At 37.5% G+C, this 24,615-nt stretch overlaps 1 long non-coding RNA gene across 5 annotated transcripts in view; it reads left to right on the forward strand.

The window, feature by feature from the left end:
- The window catches only part of LOC102550021 (uncharacterized), a 140,119-nt gene that overhangs the window by 103,193 nt on the left and 12,311 nt on the right, over positions 1-24,615 (forward strand). Inside the window, exon 1 of one of the 5 annotated variants that reach the window (XR_001840425.3) lies at positions 22,234-22,405. The exons of 3 other annotated variants lie outside the window; for them this stretch is intronic. This is a non-coding gene — a long non-coding RNA (uncharacterized LOC102550021). Of the gene's footprint in view, positions 1-22,233; positions 22,406-22,737; positions 22,865-24,615 lie in introns of those variants that run through there. One more of the 5 variants, XR_358080.5, reaches the window with a different exon arrangement.

Below are 24,615 nucleotides of genomic sequence, written 5' to 3' on the forward strand. Positions count from 1 at the left end.
AGAATGAATAAGCTGGGTTGGGGATTTGGCTCGGTGGAAGAGCGCTTGCCTAGTAAGCTCAAGGCCCTGGGTTCGGTCCCCAGCTCCGAAAAAAAGAAAAGAAAAGAAAAGAAAAGAAAAAAAAGAATGAATAAGCTGCCCTGTACAGGCCCTGTGCATGCTGCCACACCCTCTGTAAGTTTGTATGTGAGTCAGTCATGTTGTGTCTAGAAGGCCTTGTTTCACTGGTGTCCTCCATCTTCCCCGGACCTTGTACTCTTTCTACCTTCTTTCCTGCATAGATCTATGAACCGTGGATGGAGAAATTTGATTGATGGGGCCCATGCCCAGCAATACTTGCCTAATGCAAAACAAACTCAACATCGTCTTTGGAGGTTCTTGGTTGTGTAATGTTGAGTTGAGCATAGACATTGTTTCCTATTTTTACTTTCCCTGTTAACAGTTCCTTTGAGTATACATTATGGATTCTGGTTTTATATTTTTATGGGATTCCTGTGTATGTTTCTTCATCTGTATGTGTTTTTGTGTTTCTTAAGCTTTTTTTTTTAAATTTGGCTCTTCATCTTCTGTTCGTTTGTTTTCTCTTATTCTGATTTGTTTTCTTTTGTCTTATGCATCTTATTATTCTTTAGGTTCATGTTTGTTTTCTATGGAAAGACAGAAAGGGTAATAATGGCTACTTTTGGAGGGGTCATCAGTTGTCTTCAAGGATATGGCTCCTAAAACGTGACCCATGACCTAGTAGATGGCCCAGCAGTCATGCACAGGACAGATAGCAGCCACACTGAGCAGACTCAGTGGGTTTCTAAAACATAAGCACAGGAAAAATGGTAGGGAGCAGGGAGAATTTTGGAATGTGTATTTGATCAATGCATATTAAATTCACGCATGGAATTCTCAAACACTAAAAACTTAAGGGTAATTATAGATGACAGAATGGTTCCTCATACCTACCAAAAACAACAACAAGACAAACAAACAAACAAACAAACAAAAATATCCCAAAACAAAATATCCCTTCATGGAAAAGGGAATAAAGAAGTGAAAAGCAAGAACGTTTTTGTCATTGTCCAGAGAGGATATAAATAGGAGCTGTCTCCAGAGTTAAGAAAGCCTCACTCATTATAAAAGAAAATTGAATAAAAATTACTCTTCCACCTCTGTATGGGAGTGAAAGATGATGAGGATCCTTTTCTAGGCGTTGTGCATGCTAGGCAAGTGATTGGGTCCTGCTATGTCTCCTATGCCTAATACATAGAGCATATTTATTTATTGTATACTATATCTTAGAGTTGATCAGATACAATATTTATTATAGAATGTACTTTATCTTCTTTTTCTATAAACATATGATATGGGAGTGATGTTAACAAGAACTAATAATTTTCCAATCCTTTAAAATACAAAAAATCATATGGATGTTTGAGATAATAGTATTACATACTTGAAATCCTGCTTTAAATTTTATTGCTTCTATTATGAAATTGTGTTATTTCTACAGTAAATTTGTTGAACAATATCACAGTTCTCAACAAAATAACATCCCATGGGATTTCATAAAATTTCAGTTGTTTGAAAGTATGTGACAGCGTAAGTGGAGTTATCAAGGTGACTTCCATTATTCCTGTTATTTTTGTCTGCAGTAACTAATGAAAACCTGTTCCTATAGAACTGAACATAAATTAAATGAAAGCAGTGTCACTGGCTTCCAGTAATAAATAGCAAGCAGACAGCTATGGGGACTTCCCACTGTTTTTCTTTGCAAGTTGTCCTAGGAATAGAGGAAAGAATATCTAGTTCATCTCTCAATTTTTTATGAAGTATACTTCTGTTTTCATACTGCTCCAGAAAGAGAATATTGGTGTAATTTCAAAATGAGCTATCTCGGCTCTTAATGTGACAATTCACAGCATAAAAAATAAGAGGAGAAATCTACATTTTTGTACGACATCGATTCTGCTGAAAGAATATCAGCTGTGTAGCTTTAATGAATGAAATACATCTTCATCAGCTTCATTTATATCTGAATTTTGGAGGTAAATTCCTGTTTTGTTTACCGTTGTTGAGGGGAGGAAAACTGTCAGTTTAATCAGATGGCGAGGGTTGGCAGATTTTGAGTTCAGCATCAGAAACAATTGTTTTGATTCTAGTTAGTAACCATGTGTTCTTGGGGAAATCAGTTTCCCTTACTGGAAACACAAGGTGAGAATGGTAACCCTGACATCTCTAGTCTGCTCTGAAGACAGGATAGACACCTGCAGGGAAAGAACACCTCCTATGATATATACTTGGTCATTTTCAGCCCTTAGGATTTGTGTCTCTATACCTCATATTTCTCTAACTCTCTCCTTTTTTCTTTTATCTTCTTTCTTTGACTTAAGCTTCAAGGGCAATGTCACTCTTTGCAATATATTTTCAATAAGTCCTAATGGTTTCAATATCAACATAGACAGTCCTTTCATAAACATGTCCATCTATTTGACTTTTTTTCTAATACTCACCTCCAATTATCTTGGCTCGTCTTTTACCCCACCAATTTTAATGATATCATATCATGCCCTTCATAAACTATGAACTACATGAACTTTCTATGATTTATAAGAGAAATTCTCCACTTAAATTTGTTTTCTATTCCCGCACCCTTGCCAGTTTGATTGTGAGTGTTTAACAGATGAGCCATTTCTCCAGCTCTGTTCCAGCATTCCTGAAACTAAAAAGATTTGTATGAACTCCTCTACGAGGTACACTTTACTTTTCTTCAGTTCTCAGACAACCAAGCTGAAACGGGCCTCTAAGTACTTTGGAGCAGCCATTTTATCTTCCATGTGGCTACTTACAGTCAGTCCTTTTCCTGATTCTCAGTATGTAGTCTCCTCCCCCATTTTAAGCATATAGCGTTACTTCCTGTCTCCCCAGGAAAGGTATATGATTGTTAGACTGTGGTCACCAGCCTTTCTTATATGATGAGTGACTAAGTATGTATAATCTACTTTTCTTGCCTACTTTTGTAAAGAGTCAGTTGTTCATGTTATGTCCCATCCCTCCCTCTGAAATTACCTTTATTCCCTTTTATCTAACTTTACTAGCCTAGAAATCTTTCCACATTGTTACTTTTTTCTCTATCAGGTCCATTCTATTAGCATACGTATATACTATAATTTGCACTGTCTTAAAATAATTTTGCGGTGAGATTTTTGCCTCCTATAAATGACAGGGAAGATACAACCATAACACAGCAACAACAATCCACAGGCCTTATCAGGACCCAAACAAGGGCAACATTAATGGACATACTAATGAGGAAGGGGATTCCTTATCTACGCAAAGAATTAGAGGTAACTAATCACAGCTGAGAGAGGGAGAAACTTTAGTTATGAGTCCTCTAATTGGTTACCTAGTATGAATGGTCAGCCCTGAAATAATATGTTTATAAACAAAATTAGATTGACTCAGTAGGTTTTACTTATATATTTATGCAAACATATATGTAACAATAATGATCATTAGTTTGAGAGGGAGTAAAACTGGATTCCATACTTATGAGAAGGACCAGAAGAAGAGGGTTGGGAAGGGCTTGGAAGGAGAAATTATGTAATTAACATTTTAAAATTTATGTAATTAACATTTAAGAGAAAAGAAAAATATTTATCTTCATGTTAGATTTCCAACTATTTTTCCATTTCCTTATTAAGATTTTCAGTAAAAATCACCGAATTTTTTTTTTACAAATCTTTTCTCTCACACTCTCTTAAAACAATTCTATTTTTGTCTGTAACCATGACTTTCAGTTGCCTTTGCATAACTACAAAGCAGAAAACTACACTGGTAGGATGTGTATCTATTTTAATTCACTGGAGCTACAGTGGTGAAGCACTATAAAGTATGTACCTAATAAATAATAGAAATTCAATTCTCAAGGTTCTGAAGACCAGACGTCTGCCATACAGATGTCTGCAATTCAGGTGTCAGAGTGTTCTGGTTGTGCACAGCGTCCATCCTCTTCAAGGTTCAGATAGCTGTAGTCTTATATTTTCATACTGTACAAAAGAGCAATCATGTTCTCTACCATTTCCTTAGATGGGCAATAACCCATCCTTGAAGGATCCACTCATGTAACCTTATTGCTTTCCCAAAGCCCCTTTCTTATCCTTGATCTATCAGTTTGGAGAACAGAATTTCAATGTAATAATCTTGAGAGATAAAACCATCCATCAATAAAGGAGTGTGATATCTATTCGTGACATTAGGCTCATTGTCTGATGTGTATGTCATTATATTTTGAGCTAATATTGACAAAACAAAACCTTGCCAAAAAAAAAAAAAACATGGTCAGATCAATAAAGACTTCCCTTTTTATACTCAATGCCTATAAAAGGAGGAATTTGTACTCTGAAGTAATAGCATTTTACAAGCAGATTGCATCATCAGAATATAACATTATGACCATAATCAACTGAATAGAAGACTAAGTAGCCAGCCAATCTCAAATCCAAAATATTCAGTTTGAAATAAGGGACATTTCTTAATCCCAAAGCTTGTGTAACATTTAAGAAATAACGAGAGTTTTTTTTCTTTCTTTGACCTGTCTTTTGAATAATTCTCTCTGTACCTTGTCCCTTGGTGATTGTCACTGGCTTTCATGTTTCCATGTTTGAATCTCTGCACTGCTGAAAGAGTCCAGTTTAGTCAGACATAGGCGTTGTGATCAAACTGTCCTTTTGCGTATAAGACTCTGATCTTGATCCCCAGCTGCCCTGTCTACACCCTCTCAGGAGAATCTGGCACAAGTTCATTTATAGATCACAGGTGAGAATCACTCCATCAACTCTGCTATGTATAGCAGGCCTCCTCCCTCTTCCTAAGAGACCAGCAGTCTTTAGATAGGGTCTCTTGTGGTTTCAACATAAGATGTCATTTCAGAAGCAAACGGTTTTGAAATGTTGAACACTAACATTTATATGCATTGCTTTTAGTCTTCAATGACCTGAAGCATCATTAATGTTATCCAGATTGTTATTAAAAAAATTGTAGGGCTGAACAATCTTAATATTGTTTTACATCACAAGTGATTCTTTTGTAGGCAATTTTATTTTATTTCCATAGAACATTGCATAAGCTACCTGTCTCCTTGTTTGTAAACACATAGAAATATTTTATTTTATTGTTCAGCTACTATGTGGATGTAATCAGGGGAGAGACACTGTTTAATTTTTATGTTTAGTATTTTCATTGTTGTTTTTTTCAGAATTATTACTATTACTAGGTTATTAGCTTTAGTAGCAATTTTGTTTTTTCTTATTTAACATGATTTATGGTTTGTAGGGGATTTAAAAATACAGAAAGTACAATCATTACAAACAAAATAATCATGCTTAATCTATACATGTTTGCACACCCAGATAAACTCATATATATATATATATATATATGTATATGTATATGCTTAATACATTACTTTGAAACAGCAACTAAAACTATTCTAAAAACTTTTTCCATCTAAGCATGCATTTACTTTCTGCCACAGAGCCATGAATGAGTAATTAGAAATTCTGGCAATAAAATGTTGTTATATGTTATTTTAAATTGAAGGCTAGATCCTAAGATTCAAATATTGGATAAAGATATCAGCCGGCCTAAATTTATAAGACATTTCTTAAAATATAGCTAACCACATTTGGAGAAGATAGTAATATTTGGAGATTTTAAATGCATCTTGTATATTATTTATTATCAAACATGTTTGCAGACTAAGAGTTAGCTTAGTCAATCAAGTGCTTGTCGCACAAGCCTGGAAACTTGATTTCATATCCCCAGAATACAGATAAAAGCCAGGTGCACTGGTATAGTCATCTGCACTGTTACTGAGTCTCTACTCAGAGGCTGGAGATGGAGACAAGTTCATACCAGTAGCTTATGGGACCTATACTGAGCAACATTATAGATCATGTCTCAAGCGAAGTGCATAGTGAGCACTCAGTGAGTGTGTGTGTGTGTGTGTGTGTGTGTGTGTGTATGTGTGTGTGTATGTGTGTGTATGTGTGTATATGTGTGTATGTGTGTGTGTGTGTATGTATGTGTGTGTGTTTAAGTTTATATACTTACTTTTTGTCTTAGATAAATTATTGGTAAATTTGTAATAAATCTTAGTTTTAATTAGATCATGTAATGAGCTATTGTTCCACCATGAATGATTATGGGCTTAATGCCTTCTCTAAAACATAGTCGTATGTGTGAGGTGACATGGAAGATTTCCAAGAGGGGAACAGGCCATCACACCATCATCTGCATGGATGGACTAAGGTTGCTACTGCAGTATTATGGCACTGAGTGGGAGAGTTTGGTATTATTTGTTTATAGACTATTTGGGAGCAATACTGAGCAAAGTAGTTAGCTTTAAAAGGAGGAAGCAGAATATCATTATAGTTACCTGGTATAAAGCTTACTGTGTGACTGTCTTTCTCTGTAATGTGCATGAGCGATCACCCTCATGATTCATAAGCTTTCTTTTGCTTCCAAATAAACTTCCAGGTCACCTAAATGTCCCACTACACCTTTGAAAAGGATTTGAAGGGGTCGTTCTCACTTAAGCCTGTTCATTTCCAAATGTAAGCAATACAAAAGATTGTATCTGCAGATACTATGAATGTTACTTGCCTCAAAATGCAACCCAAACAGGAGGGCTGTTTAGGGATTTATGATGTTTTGAAAAATTTGTCCTTTATGTGCAGTATAGCACTTCTAAAAGTGAGAATGCTGCTGGAAATTTCCTCATATTGCTTAAATATAAGGAACTTCAAAGCAGCTGGATATTGCAAATAACATTGCATAAATTATATCAACTTGAATAGAGCAGATTTTAAATGACTAGGAAAAGCAACTATCATTGGCTTTTCAAAGAAAGTGTTGCTGTTTGACAAAATACCATGTACTTCCCACAAACATATGCTAATGTATAAAATTTGGATCTGTTCTTCATGGGCCATGTTTCCATTTGAGAGTTAGGAATATTTATACAGTGAAATTTTAGTAACACCTTACCATCTTGTACAATTCTGCACTAGGGATATATAAATCAAAAGTTATGGTTGATATTTTACTAAGAGAAAGAGGAATGAAACATACATTTTTAGATAAATGAACATTCCATTTTAAGTTTTATCTAAAGCCTTATGTACTGACAAAGACATTAGTATATGTAAAGTTAAGTTCAAATTTCTAATGTGCAGATATTTATGATACGTAATCTGCCATTTTACTTTATGTGTATTTTTATTTCAACACTTTAAAATTTTGTTTCAATTAAAATGATTATGAGGTTCTTATAATATTAAATCAGTAAATATATTAATTCATTGACTTCTCATATAAATTTTTAATGAATGTCTTATTTGTGATATATGTGATTGTTTTGTTAGATGAAATAATATACATTCCACCCTTTTAAATTTTGACATCTTGCAAAAATATTGTCTTCAATGATTTTAATAGAGACAACCAGTAAATTCCAAAATGGCAAAGTCTACTTGTCAGACATACTTGCAACCTAAATTTAGATTTTTCAGGTGCCCTTTTAGTCAGTATTGTTTTACTTAAATAATTGTGTGCATGTTTTTCCTAACTATAAAACTATAGTTTTGCTAGGGAAGAGTAAATCAACTAAAATGATATTTAATTATTGTTTTTATAATTGGCAAAACTTCTGACTTAAACATGCCTATACATAATTCTAATTTATATTTATATTTACATATAATTTTATTTATTTAGTCTATAAATCTTTGTTAATAATCTGGGAGGAGGAAAAGTGTAAGTGAAAAATATTTGTATCCTTTGATAACTTTTCTCTCACATCTTTTTCTGGTTTTGTTCATACCAGTATTTGTTAGATATCATAATTTGAATATTTTCCTGTGACTATTTATTCAAATCAAGGCAAAGAAAGACAGCAGCACACTGAATCCATAGATATTTCAATTGGCTGTCTAATTTTTAAGAACTTGGCACAAATCTAGACAAAGCCTGTAAAGAAGGAATCTCAGATGGGTGACTACTTCAATTAGGCTGCCTGTGGCAATGTTTGTGGGACACTTTCTGGTATAATAACTGATGTGGCACATGCCCAGTCCACTGTGACATCTTTAGGCAAGTGGGCTTGGGCAATATAAAAACTGAGAAAACCAGAAAAGTACTTCTCTGTGGTCTCTGCTTCAGTTTCCTGCCTCCAGGTTCCTGCCTTGACTTCCCAAGGTGACTGAATGAAAGCCTCATAAACCCTTCCTTGAGTTGCTCTTGGATAGGATTTTATCACAGTAACAGAGAGGCAAAGTGGCAGAGAAAGACTACCAAAGTACAGTTCCATTAAAAGTGCCTAATAGATAAGGATGAGATAAATGTTAGCACAGAAGCACATACACAAAGACTCGTGAACGTCAACGTGACTGTATGCCTAAGGTGAATCAGGTGTGATGTACCTGCCTTTACGAGCTAATGCTTTTGAAGACTGTTCGCTCTGAGAGTGACTGAGATCAGATGGATGTGGGGGTGGGAGAATCATACTTAAAAAGCAGCCGAAGAAAGCAAGAGATACTTAGCTTAGAGGAGGGAAAACTCTAGAGGCAGATATGACAGCTGTCTTAAAATAGTTGAAAATTTTGAACATATTTTAAAAAAGTCAAGATTAAACTTCAGCAAGTGTCTCAGAGTTTTGTATCAGCCTTTGACCTTTCAACTAATGGACTAGGTGACCAGCATTAACCTTTTCAGGTAAGCAATAATGATGATCACTAAAACATAATTAATTGAATGTTTCATGGCCCCTGTTTTGAAAATTCCCATCATTGATGACCCTAATGTTATCTGTGTTTACCAAGAGTGGTAGAAACGCCTGAAAGGCAATGCAGAGGTAAAGAAATATAATTGGGCCTTAGGGATTTGGAAAGCTCAGCAGGGTTAGTTCTTCTTAGAAACTGTGCTAAGCAGAAGCTTAGAATCACCCAAATCTTGGTGTGTATATATTCTCTGTTTGGCTAGAACCAAGATCTAAAGGGTAATATCTTAGAGTTACATCATGTATTTGAAGGTTCTAAAGAGGTTACATTTGAAAGTTCTGAAGAGTAGATAATAGGCTGATTTTTAAGCCTATTGAGTGAAAAATATGGCATTACAGACTACAGACTCTCAAAATATCAATAATTGCTACTGCAATTTAGATCACCTTCAAATGTAACAGTGTGAACCCCATTGCTACTGCCACCAGCAACAGAGTGGCATTTAAACAGAGCTAGGAATTTCCCTCCATATTTTATTAATTAAATGATTGCTCAGCAACTCCAGGTTAGTTCTATTTTTATCCCTGGTGCTTGGAGACAAGTTAGTTTTTAATAATATCTTTCTTTAAAAGCCTGTTGTTTATGGAGTATGACAGAAGACCGAGTGTTGAGGGAAATTTCCAGCTAATGATCAGCTGTCCTTCCAAGTTTGGAAGAACTGGGTTGATGAAACGCAGAAAGTGAGACGGTAAAACAATGTCATTTGACATAAAAGACGAATTTCTGAAACAACAGTAAGGTTACCCAGAAGCCACTAAGTTGACTTTGTGTAAACCACCTGGGTAAGATCACTGATTCTTCAGTTCAAAGAAATTACCTTCCTTAGGGACTGGAACAATAGATATAAATGCTGCTTTCCTGAGCATCAAAACTCTTCTTTTCAAAGAGGACAGCTTAAGGAGATGAAACAATTTTGAGCCCCTGTCAAAAGACCTTTTGGCCTCTTAAGAAGTGGATTGAATTTGACATGGATAGCAAAGATTTCTATTGTAGTTCCCTTGTGGTTCGTCCTACAGGCGCTTTTGACTGATGGACGTAACATTCATTTCTGTAAATCTGTAAGAGTATTTTTATTTATGAAAACAGGAGGAAGGGGAAGGCTTAGTCTAGGGAAATAGTACTCATTTGTTCACAAACTCATTTGCTTGCTTTTCTACAAGTAAATAAACTTAATACAAATAACACAAATTAAGAAAAACCATGATACCGCAGTGAAAGCTGAGTGTAATTGAGAAATCTTTAAAAGGAAGCTGCATAGAACTTTTGAAAACAAATAACTTTATGATAAAAAATGATAATTGAAGGTCATTCTAGCATAATGGCCTGTTTTGAACCTGCCCACTATGTTCCATTTTGCTTTTAATCATGAAAAACTTACACTAACACATCGAAATAGTCACCTGTAAAGTAAAATCAATAATATTTTCCATTATTTTTTCCATTTCAAAAAGTGAATCGACCTCACCGGGCTCCTTTTCGAGGCTGAGGTAAATGGCTTCTCGTGAAGATAGGACTGCTTTTCATTACATGGACTGCAGCGGTGCTGAGCTGCTCAGTGCTGATTGATTCATACTTTCTTGCTCTCTGAGTAGAGGGCAGTTAACAGGTGGCGCATGTGTAAATTGGATTCATATTAGCTAACTCTAGGAGTCCTGCTGGAAGGAGACCCCATCAGTTATGGGAAAGGCTTGCTCTGCTTGCTTCCATGTACAAAAGTTCGAGTAGGACAGTTTTGGGAAACCAAATCCTAAGCTTTTCTTGCCTATATCTGGCACTTTTTTAAAGGCAAGTAAATTTAGCACCAGCAGATTGCTTTATGCCTACTCTCTATAAAGCCAGGTGCAAGAGGCTATGGAAATAAAACACACGCTATTGCCCCTGTTTCAAAGAGGCAGCGTTCAGCTCTCATTCTCTATCTGTTTCAGTTTAACCAGGGACAAGGGGAGAGGAAGAGAGTGAGAGAGAGAGCAAGAGGAGAGAGCGAGGTGTGTGTGTGTGTGTGTGTGTGTGTGTGTGTGTGTGTGTGGAGAGAGAGAGAGAGAGAGAGAGAGAGAGAGAGAGAGAGAGAGAGAGCAGAGACAAAGATATGCAGACAGAGACAGAGACGGACAGAGAGACAGAGACAGACAAAGACAGACAGAGACAGAGACAGACAGACAGAGACAGACAGGGAGACAGAGAGGCAGAAAGAGAGAAACAGAGATTAGGGACACTTGAGTCTGATTACCTTCTGACTTGGCTAGGCTGTTTAACAGTGCAGGGGAATGCTCTGCACCAAGCTACAGGCTCAGCCTTAATCTGTCTAACACAGCTGCTCGCCACGATTAAGCATGGATATTTAAATATAAATTTCTTAAGGTTGCAAACAACGGCTGATTCTATTTTAATTTAGTCATTCTAATCATATTTCAAATGTTTAGCAACCACATACTACTAGTGGCACGTGTAGCACAGAGGTTAGAGACTAAATATGACCTTCCCTTAGAGACAGTTGAAGGGGCATCCCTGACGGTTTCCCTAGAATATGCAAGGATAGCCTTCTGAAAGTCTAACATCCACCGCTAGAGTTGAGACTTACCGCTGTCCTCTTTGCTTTATAAACAGGTTCCTTGCTTTTTAAATTTAACCTTCTTTTTTTTCAAATGAGATATTATGAAAATTCATGAAGTCTGCTCAAGAGTGGTGCATACATTGGAAGGAAAGTTTTCTTACAACATGCAGCTCCAAGTCACCTGGGGTTGCCTGAGCAGATACTTTTTTTTTTAAGTTTCTGAATGCAGGGCTGCAACCTAAACTTTATAGTTTTTTGCACGGGATGGGCTCTCATAACAAGTAAACAAAAGTGTTTTAAAGTATTGATACTGATAGCAAGTACTGCCCAATACATAAAAATGCGGAGTTGAAAGATATATATGTATTCTGCATTTCAGCCTTATCAGCCAACCTACCAGGGTCATTTGAATTGTAAATATTAAGCTTGTTTTGGTAGCTATGACTGAAATGAAAGTTTAACAGAACACCATAGTTACATTTGCGATTTTATTGAGAGTTGTTTTCACTGGGGAACTCTCAGGCTGTCGGATTAAAATGGTAAAGAGACCTTTTACTGTGAGAGCGTTGACAGTTATCCCCTTAGCAAAGTTTGCTTTTGTGATAATTACACCTACTCTTGTTTACCAAATGAATCACTGTTCAGTGCCGCGTTTAACCTTGACTGCTTTTCCCTTTGATGATTACTTTGTGCTATGATGAGATGCTCAGAAATACATCGCACGTTTTGCACTGCTCTTTTTCAAGCGATGTTTGCTCTTGGTTTTATTAAAAGTAGATTTCCAAAGTTCATTTTAGGGGGCAGATAACAGGGGGAGAGAAAAGCTGGCATATGTCTTTCATGCGCAGGAGCAGAGATGTGTAGGGGCTTAGTGAGAATAATGACAGCTAATTTCGTGCTGCCCTTGGACGTATCTAGTTATTTCCGAACCCACTGAGCATTCTGAGGAGAGGAAGAGTGATTCGTGAACAATAGATGAAGTAGAAACACAGAGTTCCAGGTATCCGGGTCAGTGTGATGAGGTAGCGATAAAGCTCATCCTCATGCAAAGGACATTGGGATGATAACGTTCAGATGCCTGCCTTCTAAGCGCCGTGATTGAAATGCAGTGCTTATCAATGCCAATCTAATCTTTCAGGTTCCAAACAGAAGGTCTTGTGATGTGTTGAGGGTCATTTATTCAGATTTGGGGGGAGGAAAGAGGGGACCAAAGGGTTTTTTTTTTTTTTTTTTTTTTAATGATAGTAGTGGCAGTAACCAAAGGATCATGAAATGTTGGAGGAATCCATCACAGGAGAGGTGCCACCAATGTTACAAAGACCAATCTAAGAAGCTGTGAAAAGAGCAGCTTTTAGATCAACCTACTAGCACAGAACACAGAAAATAACTGGTGAGGTTGCTGGTACCTGGAGCCACAATTCCAAGGAAAGGAAGTTTGCAGAGGTGGATGAAATCCTAGTTAACATTACTATTCCAGGAAGTACGACCAGGAAGTGTAGCAGGCAAATGAAGGGTTGATGCAAACAGACATTCGTGTCTGGGGACATTTCCTGTCTTCCTAGGACCTCTGTATAATCACATGATCCACCTTCCTCATTCAGAGTGAGGCACGCCAGTCACTTGTTAACTCATTTATGAGTTGGGTTCCCTTCTCAATCTACGGGCACTGTGTTCTGATGCTTCTTACATTGCCCCTCTAAAAAGGAACCCCTTGAAATTGCTGAGTCCGTATGCAAACAGAAATTACTACAAAATAAAGTCCGAACATTCAAATTTTTCTTTGACTAGAGAAGCCAATTTTCTTCTCTTGAAAAACACACTTCATTTAGATTTGTCTGAGTGTGTCAGATGAAAAGAAAAACAAATCCATTTTTTTCCTCCAGGACCATTCCTGTCCTGCTAGAATACCCTCCTAATTATTACCACTTCAGTTTTTAAAATGTCTTCTTTTCTTATTCCATATACATTGGAGGTGTCTGAGAGTGAGGATGGAAATCAGTGGCATCTATGAAATACATTTAAAAACCATCAACATTTGAGTGCTACCAAATAAGTACTGTGGGCCAGATTTCCCCTTAGACTTCTTAGAGAGCTCTCCTATGCCTTGAAATCATTTTTCCAATTTTCCCTTCTATTTATTTTCCCCCTTTATTAAGGTTCTTCATCTTGTCAGTTACTAGTTATCCAGACAGAAATACCCAAAAGCAATAGGTGATTCACCCTCTCTGGCCTTCATCCTCAGTCCCCGAATAGCAACAAATGGAAGTGAAGGCCTTTGGATTCTACTGTTTTGAAGGTCAGTTTTTCTGTCTTCCATGTTTTTCTGCTGCTCTCCACCAAGCTACTTTCCTGTGCTCTTCTTACACTTTCTATGCTACCTTTTGAAATGCTTCAGGTGCCATGTATTTTGCATTCTTAATCTGTTGTCAATCTAACCTGATCTCAGAAAATAAGGAAATAAAACAATTCAGACACTCTTGTCCTTGTGGCCTCCAGGAATTCCTTACTGTCACTGTGGTACAGTGACAGTTGTGGTCACCACTGCCTCTGTCTTGTCAGCCATGCCTGAAATATTCCTCTTTCAACTAATTTTTTTGGTATTCCTTTCTTCTACCATCTCACTCATTTTATCCTTACTCTTTTCTTACTTTTCTAAGAATGACCTGGTTTTTCATATCTTACAAACAGACATTTCTCAAGAAGATATTTCTGGCCATTCCCTGAAAAGCTGGTTCCTATAATATCTGCCTCCACAATCACATCAAGTTAGTTTTTAATAACCCAAATCTCTACGTTGTGGTCACTTCACTGTGATAGTTTGTATATGCTTGGGCCAGGGACTGGCACTATTGGGAGGTATGGCCTTGTTTGAGTAGATGTGACCTTGTTGGTATAGGTGAGTCACTGTGGGTGTGGGCTCTAATATCCAAGTCCTAGCTGCCTGAAAGTGCGTATTCTGCTGCTAGCAGCCCTCAGATGAACATGAACTCTCAGCTCTTCCTAACCATGCCTGCCTGAATGCTGCCATGCTCCTGCCTTGAAAATGGATTGAACCTCCGAACCTATAAGCCAGCCCAGATTAAATGTTGTTTTTATGAGTTGCCTTGGTCATGGTGTCTGTTCACAGCAATAAAACCCTAACTAAGATATTCACTAAATATTGCTTGTCCTTAAATTAGGAAAAAAGGTTCTAACATGTATGGAAGACATTATATAAGTATGCAGACTACATGGATGCATGGACAGAAATACGATCATTAATCAATATAGCACCAATATTAAATGCACTGGAGACTCATGAAGACATACATACAACATACACAGATACGTCTGCTGTTACACCACACAAAAATTTTTAATGTTTTGTTCTTAAGAGTGTCCCGCTAAGGAAGGGGAAGCCCTTGGCCCTGCCAAGGCTGGACCCCTAGTGAATGGGATTGTTGGGGGGGAGGGTGGTAAGGGGGGGAGGATGGGGAGGGGACCACTCATTTAGAAGTGGAGGGGGAGGGGTTAGGGGGATGTTGGCCTGGAAACTGGGAAAGGGAATAACAATTGAAATGTAAATAAGCGGTAAGAAATACCCAATTTAATAAAGATTGAGGAAAAAAATAAAAGAGTGGCCCACTAAGAATAACAGTCCTCACTGGAAAAAATAGAAGTAAACAAAAATTAAACTTCTGTGATTGTTAACTAGAGTGTTAAATAAAACACTAGTTGGATATCTAAAAAGCTAAAAAGCAAATTCATACATGCATATAATTCAGTGTGTCCGTTTGGATCCTGGATGATAAAATTTAAAAAAAAAAGTCATAGGATAGCAAACTAGAAATGCTGCCTTGTGGGAATTAAGATACTGCTGTTCAAGTTGAGCTCAGAGCCAGGGATTTAGTGGATAAGGAAAACTACCATGAGCTGAAAACTGTGCAGTCTTAGTGGGGCCTCTGAGGCAGGAACTTACCTTCAGACTGAACTATTTTACTTTTCGTAAAGTATAGTTGGAAGAGCTTCTCTCAATGGTTGAACTAAGGCCTCCTGCCTTATAAAAAGCTGTAATTATATTATATACTATGGTATAATACAGTGGTCGATTATTAGTGTTAGAATTACTTGTGTAGGAGTGGAACAAACATGAGGAATTGGACTTGCAGTCCCTAAAAATATCTACTGATATCCAGAGTTAAACTCAAAAGGAATAAAAGAAGTCAAACTAAGATAATGTGCTGAACATTTTTAGTTATGGTGAAACAATACATGCTGATGTAAAAACCATTTAAGGAGGGATTGTGGGCATGAGCTCAGTAACAGCATCCGCAGAGCAGTGTGGAATGAGATTTATTGAAGCAGTGAGATCATATCATAGAAGTCATTTGGGAAGCAATGTCCTGACAAGAGGAAGTCCGGTCCTTAGGACTTCTGTGACTCTATCAAGCAAACTTGCATAGAGATCAGTGTAATTCAATTCCTCTGTCTGATCATTGTGTGCTGCCGAAATCTGATCACATACTAAGAGGAGGCTGAGAGCACACCAAACTGGTATTTGGGAGAGAGCATTCTGTTTTGAACAGGAAGATCTAGCAACCTGATACCTCTGGACACTTTTCTGTTTATTCTCATGGCTTAGTACACTGGCCTTAGAAGAAGAGGCTAAACTTCCTATCTGCTTTCCAAATCATGGGTAGGTGCCTTATATGACAAACTGAAATTTGGAGTCATATTGCAAAGGGGTCCTTTGACAGGGTTATAGTGACAGTCTAGGCAGGCTGACATCTAGAAGGCACCTCAGCAAAGAGGCCTGTCAGAGGACTGAAACAGCCTGGCAGGGGCACTCCAAAGGCACTTTTACTCAAGAGTTGCCTTGGCCTGGAGAGAAGGTGCCTTGCTGTTGGCCATCACTGTTTTCAAAAGAAGACTTTTACAGAGGTGAACTGGATTTGAGACATGAGGCAAGGGGCTATGAAAAATGAAATTGGTAGAACGGTACTGGAAATGAAGAAGTGAAACATTTTAAAACATGAGGTTTTTTAATTTTAAAATATGTGATTAGAGCAATTATTTGGAGTGTAAGTATTATGAGATCTGAGCGGAATTAGACATGAGAGCCACCTCTGGTGAAGCTTTTTATGTATAACCCACATGTCTCTGGGACTTCTTTCTTGCAGAACAGGTTTTTTTTTTTAATCTGAAATACCCATCTCTATATCTGTAGGTCTCATTTCATGCAAGACAAGGCTTGGTTGTCAGATATCCAGGAGAATATTAAAATTGCTGTACATTGTCTCTTCACTTACCTTCATATTTCTTCATATTGTTTATCAGTATGTTAACTTAGCTATTTACTGTGTCTAATTTTTTCTAGTATCTGACTTTTTCATATACATATATGCAGATATATACGGAAAAAGATATGCTGGACTTTGCCTCCTACTCTTTCTCTGACTGTTGATTTAAGAAGACGCATCTAGTCCTATGGTAACTTGATGCGCCAGCGTGAATACCCAGAACAACCCTTCCTCTTCTCAGAGAAGAAGAGAAAGGACGAATGGGAGAGGGACAATGTTTAGGGGCACTGGGAGAAGGGGGGCTGCAACTGGGGTGGAAAGTGAATAAATAAATTAATAATTAATAAATGGAAAAATAGTGTTAGGATGTTAGCAATGGACCTGAAGCAGTAAAGATGACCGAAGCAAAGTAGTTTGCCATCCTGACGTCATCGTGTAAGTAGAATTGTACCCTTTTCCGCAGATGAGTTTCTCATTCTATATATTTTGGGGGTTTGCAATGATTTTGAGACATAAGGGTAGACATAGTTCTTTATTTCTATCTGTCAGTCGAAGACCTCATTCAGTAGATGGCAAGAAAAATGCCAGGGATTTGCTAAGTCCTTTTCCACATGAATGGTTAGAGTGCTTATACATTTGGCTAATACTATTTCAAGTTGCTGGAGCCCTAATGTGAGCTCACATGCTTCATAATATGGGGGATGCACTTGCTATTCCTTTTCAGAAATGGGATTAAATGAATCTGCTGCCGGTGTTTCTGAAAAGTCTCCATCTCTTCTTGAACCTGATTAGCACGTTTGACAAATGACAAAATGGCACAGTGCTGATTGTAGGAAAAGTTGAAAGTATTTAACAATCAGTGGATGTTTTTCAGATGTCACAATTGAGGATATAAGAAGCATGATCTTGTTTCTCAAATAAACATGATTCCTTTTGTGGGCCTTTAGTATTTTATATAAAAGAATTTAAAAATAGACAAACTTGAAAAAACTTGAAGACAAACTTATTGGAGTTTGGTAAAGAATCAACAGGGCAGGTACGGAAAGGTCTTGGTAGCTTGTGAAGGAGATGAGTAAGAGAAAAGATATAAATTTACATTTTGGGGATTAGAGATGAATGAAGTGGACACACTCATCAATGGGAATCTTATGTGGCCATGTGGTTTTTCCTTGGGAAGAATAAGATTGACCAGAGTCTCAGGAGGATCAGACTTAAGGCTTAAGTTGTTGTCCAAACAGGAAAAGAGAAAGAGAAAAAAACAAACAAAGCGTAGATCACCACCAACAAAGGTATACTTTCTAAGTGAGAACACATGCAGCGTCTAGGCATGCTGTGAGCCTTAGCAGGCAGGCAGCTGACTAGGGTGGTGGGTTATAAGCATATAGCTTATTTAAAATGCTATTATTTCTTCTATCTCCTTAGCCTGTTTTCAGGCATACCAATTTTTCTCAGAGGTTCTGAAATACATGTTTTCCCTTGAGGATGACTAATAGACCCATTTGGATTAATTCCTTTTGAAGGGACAAATGCCAAATATCTTATATTCATTCAGACAGGGCTGAGGTACTACTAGGTCTCATTCTTTCCATAAAAAAACAAAAACAAAAACAAAACAAAGCATTAATTGAATACAATTTAAGAAAGGGAGGAAGAATAAATCCCAAAAAACCTAGCTTTGCCTTGGTAAAGTTCTCCCGTCACCTCTTTCCCCCTTTCATGGGATTTTTTATATGGGAAGGGTATATTCCCTTAGTGACGCAAGACTTTAATCCCAGTGTTCAATATCTCGGTTAGTTTGAAGCCATCCTGATCTACGGAGACTTCCACAACAGTCAGAGCTACATAAAGAGACCCATCTCAACAGGGCAGGGGTCGTGGCAGTAGCAATTGTGACAGTTTCTCCCTATTTTTATACAGCATTTCAAATCTAAGCAGGCCAACTATTTTACTCTCCCTTTCTTAGTGCTAACAGATAGAAGGTTTGGCTCCTATATTGATTATGAAGGATTGGCTCCATCCTTTAAGACCTCTAAGCCTTATAGGGTCTGAAAGTTTATGTAGAAAACTGGGATTAGAGTCAGGGTTGAGTCAAAGGTTTAATTTCTACTAAGGCACAGAATGGAAGGTTGGGCAACATAAGAAAGTCTGAAACATTGAAAGATTTACCACCAAAAGATTTGGGAGGAGTCTTAGAGAAGACTGTGTTTGAACATGACATCACCGTGAAGTAACCTTTCTATCTATGCTCGTTCCCAAGGTTTGGAGGTTAGCATTCAACAAATTTTCTCAAAGTTACAGATTGCCTTGGGCGCTGAGGCCCACATGGACAGAGAAACAAAACCATTGGCCTGAATGCTAAGAAGGACTACTTAATTGCCAGCTCTAAGGCCTAGAGTTAGACTTGCAAATCAATGTTGGGCTGTGAGGACCTATCTGAAAACTGATGAATATGAATACAAGTACATGGTAATTGGTGTAATTAAATAGGTGAAGTTGATTTCAGACAAGATTTCATGTGCTAGCATCTCTATGGAGTTTTGGGATGCATTCTTGTATTTGCTTATAACTGTTTTTTGTTTTGTTCTGTTTTTAAGACCGAGGATTATTGTTATTCCTTTGCCTGATCTGTATTCTGCTGTGTTGCAGAATATGCCATTGGTTTTGCTGCTTTTCTTTCAGTAAAAAGCCTAGTGCTGTAGTAATGGGCCATCTATATTAAGGTACAATCAGTTGAGTCATCTCAGGGAGTTGCTTCTGCATCATTTATGAACGTGTGTGTGCCAATGTGCCTGGTGTGTGTGTGTGTGTGTGTGTGTGTGTGTGTGTGTGTGTGTAGAAGGTTCTGGTGTTTCTGGTGATCTCTGGTTACATGGTTACACTAAAGAAGTTCCATGATCCAGGATATCTTCATTGTTATGGTTATCAGCTACAGAGTCCTAGGAGTCATCAAAGTAAAGTCCTGGAATCAGAGAGCGCAGTGGATATATTCCTTAGTAGGTTTCTTTTTTCTTTCTGTGAGTGAGTAAAATGTATACGAGTGCTGCTGTCCTGCTTAATTATAGGGCCAAGAAATAGGCAGACACACTGATGCAGCTTTCAAGTTAGCAAGGGAAAAAAAAGCCAGGGGGATTATTACAGACGTCTGGATGGTGTCCTCAATTCCCCCCTTAGCTATTGAGTCTCAGCTGTCTGCAATCAAGAACTGAGTCACAAAATGGCTTGTATTGTGTTGCTATTTCAGTTTGACAGACTGTCTTTCAGCATGGAAATTTCGAACAATGCACCAGGTTTTGAAATTTCTATAAGGAAAAAAAAACACATTTAAATGCAGCTAGAACTTTGGTTACAACAGCACTAAGTATAATTCCGCACAATATTTTAATACTTATATGAATATTCAGTAAACCTCATTAAGTTGAAAAGTAAGGTGGAAACTCCCCAACTACTAGCAGATTTTAAATTAACTGTATTCAGATAAACCAATAATTTTATCAAAGGAAAGTAGGCCAATTACTTTGCATAATGTACAATTTGGAGAAAAGAGATACCCGATTAATTAGGTATTTCTGAAAACAGCAGACATTTTCAACCACTTATTTTGCTAAAAAAAAAAAAAGTTTTATTGAGTTCTCATCTTCCTGATACAAAAATTCAAATTTGCAAATGTTTGTGTTGGCGTGGATGTGTGTTTATACATGGCTCTATCTAAACATTTTATATTTGACTCATTGGCACATACAGGTATTGACAAGATGGATGTAGTACACATTGTTGGGATATGTGGGGTATTTATCATGATTATTTTTATTAGCATTGAGAGTGTCCTTGCCTCTGCTCTTGTAGAACAGTTTTTGGGAAATCAATGAAAGGAAGTCTTAATAATTTTGAAACGCTGCTTCCTTATGGTTCAGACAATATGTTGACTTTACATTTTTAAAAACCGTTAACAAATGCTCTTCAAAAGAACAGTGCATGCTATTCCTAGGAAGGCAGCAGGTCTTGAGGCTTTCTGAACAGGACTGCCAACAAAAAGAGCGATTTTTCACCCTTCTAATCTCAGCCTAACGGGATTGCAGTCTTCTTCCTTTTTATTCTTGTTTTCCTGTCAAATCGCTAAAAGGAAGCCAAAATGTACTCCTGGTTTGTCTGTGTGTGCGCATGCGTGTGTGTGTGTGTGTGTGTGTGTGTGTGGTGTGTGTGTGTGTGTGTGTGTTTGTGTGTGTGTGTGTGTTTGTGTGTGTGTGTACATGTGCGCATGCTTGTTTTAGCAGAATTCTAAAAAATGAACAATTTAAAAATTCGAGTTTTATGCTTGGGGTTTTGCTTTTTACTTACTCTCTCAAACAAAACAAAAACAACAACAAAAAAATAAAAATTAAATTAAAAAAACTCTCACCTCCTTCCTGATTAAGTTTGTATGTTTTTTTGTTTTTTGTTTTGTTGTTTTGTTTTGTTTTTTTCACCTAGCCAAGGACAGTTGAAATAAATCAAAAGTTATCTCAGTCAGGAATGATCTAAAGTAAATAAGCAAACAAGCAAGACTAATAATTAGGCAAGTCATTGAATAGGTTGGTGAACCAGCTAAAGTGGGAAAGAAATTATTCAAGTTCTAAACCTTTCTACTTGCAAATTAGCCAAAATCAATCGCAGTTTAAGCTTTGCATCACCTTGATTGATTTTAAAACAGAGCACTTTGCATTCACATTTAGGGTGTGCCGTGAAGGACTTGGCAATGGGAGTCTTTTCTACCATTGTCTCCATTTAACTTTCAAAATAGCTCTGCTCTTTAACACTGAGCAAACTTCACAGAAGAATATATTCTAGTATTTTTGGCTTGGGAAGACATAGTGGATAATGAACTTTCTTTGCAAACGGAACTGGAATTCAGTTCCCAGAACTCAGAGGCAAATGCTCGCAGCCAACCACTGGGTAAGAATGGGCTCCCCAATGGAGGAGTTAGAGAAAGAACTGGAGGAGCTGAAGGGGTTTGCAACCCTGTAGGAAGAACAACATCAACCAACCAGACACCTCCCCACCCCACCCCCACGCCAGAACTCTCAGGAACTAAATCACCCCACCAACCAAAGAGTACCCATGGAAGGACCCATGGCTCCAGCCACATATGTAGCAGAGGATGGTCTTGTCAAGCATCAGTGGAAGGAGACGCCCTGAGTCCTGTGGAGGCTTGATGCCCTAGTGTAGGGGAATGCCAGGGCAGGGAGGTGGAAGTGGGTGGGAGGATGGGGGAGAGCACTCTGGTAGAAGCAGGCGGAGGGGGAAAACGATAGGGAGTCTCCGGAGGGGAAACTGGGAAAGGGGATAACATTTGAAATGTAAATAAATAAATAAATAAATAAATAAATAAATAAATAAATAATAAATAAATAAATAAAAATAAAATTGGATAAGCATGGCCACCACTTTGAATATTGGGTACCCAGAGGGAGGCCGTCTCCTGGTCAGACAGGCTTGAGTTTGCGAGCTCCAGATTCAGCAAATGACAATGTGTCAACAAATTAGAGAACAATCAAGAAAGATACCTGATGTGTACTATGGACCTGTACACAGGCACACACATGCGTATGCACCCCACAAGTACATACCTACTTATGGAAACACGCACGCACACATTCTCAGCATACACAGAGTCCAAAGACAGCAAAGGAAATACAGGGTTTTGATTTCATTTTGCAAGTAACATACTTATTTATCCATCTGCACAAAAACGCTTTAGTCCCTCCGAAAAGGTAAGAAATATCCCACCCCCAACCCGGAGCCAAATATTTATGATCATGGCCAGTAATTTATTTGGGAGGTGTAGGCTAGCCCCAATTACAAATTCCCACATCTCGTGAAGTTTTTATAGTAACGGAACGGAGAAAATCGTGAATCAAGACACATTTCAAGTACACTGGTGGAAGCATCAAGCAGACATTTAACCGCAAAGTTGGGAAATTACAGAACAGAGATGGGCACAGTATCCTTAGTGTTGTGCTTGGTGGAAAGCAGTGGTTTATTAGTACGTTCCAAAAGATTTTGCGTGTTAATTATAAGGATATTGGGTCAGAAGTAAAGGTGGGCAATGAATGGCTATGAATGCGTGAACGTAGCTTCCAAATAAATTACCGTTAGGCTCAAGCCTGCAATGCCCCAACTTCACCGTCGCTGGAACGTTTACCAGTTAATCGTTCTGACAGCTGGAAGGTGTACGTAACCGATTTTTACCTGATCTTCTCAAACCAGAGAAACCTTGTTTTTAACTTTAGCGTTAGACTTTAAAAGGGTAAAAGAAAAAAATTGTGTTGGGACATAGAATCAAGCGGTAAAGTTTATTAGAAATTAGATACAAGATGGAAATCGCTGGTTTTGTAATCACAGGACGGATATTTGAACATCGGTATAGGGATGTAACCATAATCTCCAACAAATTAGCTTCGAGTGTCAAGTTCATGATTATATTGTTCGTCTTTCGAGTAGATGATAGGTTCGTTTTGTTCTCAGCTTGCCACAGATAGGGTAATCTGAAAACAGAGAGCCTCAGTTGAGAAAAACAGCTCCAGCGATAGCTTATAGGTCATTTTCTTGATTAATAATTGATACTCAAAGAGCCAGAAACTATAGGTGGTGCCCGCCTTGGCAGGTAGTCCTGGGTTGTATAAAGATGCAGGTTAAGGAAGCCAGAGGGAAAGACCCAGTAAACATCAGTCCTGCTTTGTCTCTGACTCAGTTCCTGTCTTCAGGTTCACAGCTTGAGCTCCTGCCCTGATGTTTCCTAGTGACAGACTAAGATGAAACAATGCTTGCCCTTCCCAAGTTACTTTTGCTCACTTTATTTATCATAACAACAGAAAACAATCCAGAATAGTTGGGTTTTTGAAGACCTTTAGTAAAATGTAAAGGAGGAATGGTACTGGGCATAAAATTTTTATATTCATCCCTTAAAATCTAACTTAAGACACCACATAAAGAGGAATTAATGGTGCATTAGTATTTACATATGTTATTGTCCCCTTTTCTGATAGCCTTTCCCTACACACTTTTTTGTTTGTTTGTTTGTTTGTTTGTTTTTTGTTTTTTTCTTTTAAAGCATGGAGTTTATCTGCAGCTATCCTACCTAGGACTTCTACTGAAAATGGGAATTTTGAAATTACACATGATATTGACAGATAAATGACAGAATTGTGCTTACAACGGATAGAAATGACAGGGTGCCTTAAAACAAATGTGAATTTTTGCATTTTGGTTTTGGACCATGTAACATTAACACTGATTCACTAGATATAAGCCCTCTTTTTTGAGCTGAGGATATTGTTTTCCGTCTCTTCTAGTGGTTAGGGAAGAGTATAAATTCTGTATATTGAAAATGGGGCAAAAATTAGCAGAGAAGAAGTTTAAGTGTGTTAGATTAATTCTAATCATTATTCACTTATAAATATTGATAATTCGGCTTATTTTAAAACACACACTCTTGGCTGAAAAAGAATTTCAATTTGTAAAAATTGGCTGGAAACAAACATTAGCAATTAGCTTCCAGTTTGCATTAGCCATCCTTGTCAAATGTTTGTCTTCTGAATCATTTTCAATGTGCGTTTGCCTGTGTACAAGGACTTGTAGGCAGTAACATTGAGATTGGTTCTGACTTCAGTAATTGTTGGCATGTATTTTAGACCTGTTTTCCCATGGGATAAACTGCTATGTCTACCATTATGTACATACAAATCCAAATCTGACATTTTTGAGAGCCAGGAAAATTTCTCTCAAAAAAAAAATACTTTTAGGAGATCTCGTATGCTCTGAAAAGCTCTTTGATATCCTTTATAATAATGGCTTGTTAAAAAAAGACAAAACTGCAACTTCAAACTTTCCTTTCATTCTTGCACATAATCTCTATTTATTTATTAATAAAAATGTCGGTTGGAAGTGGTTTCTATTTTGGAGTCAGAGATAAAAACCACTC

This window comes from Rattus norvegicus, chromosome 11, assembly GCF_036323735.1.
Source record: "Rattus norvegicus strain BN/NHsdMcwi chromosome 11, GRCr8, whole genome shotgun sequence".
Classification (NCBI taxonomy): Eukaryota; Metazoa; Chordata; class Mammalia; order Rodentia; family Muridae; genus Rattus; species Rattus norvegicus.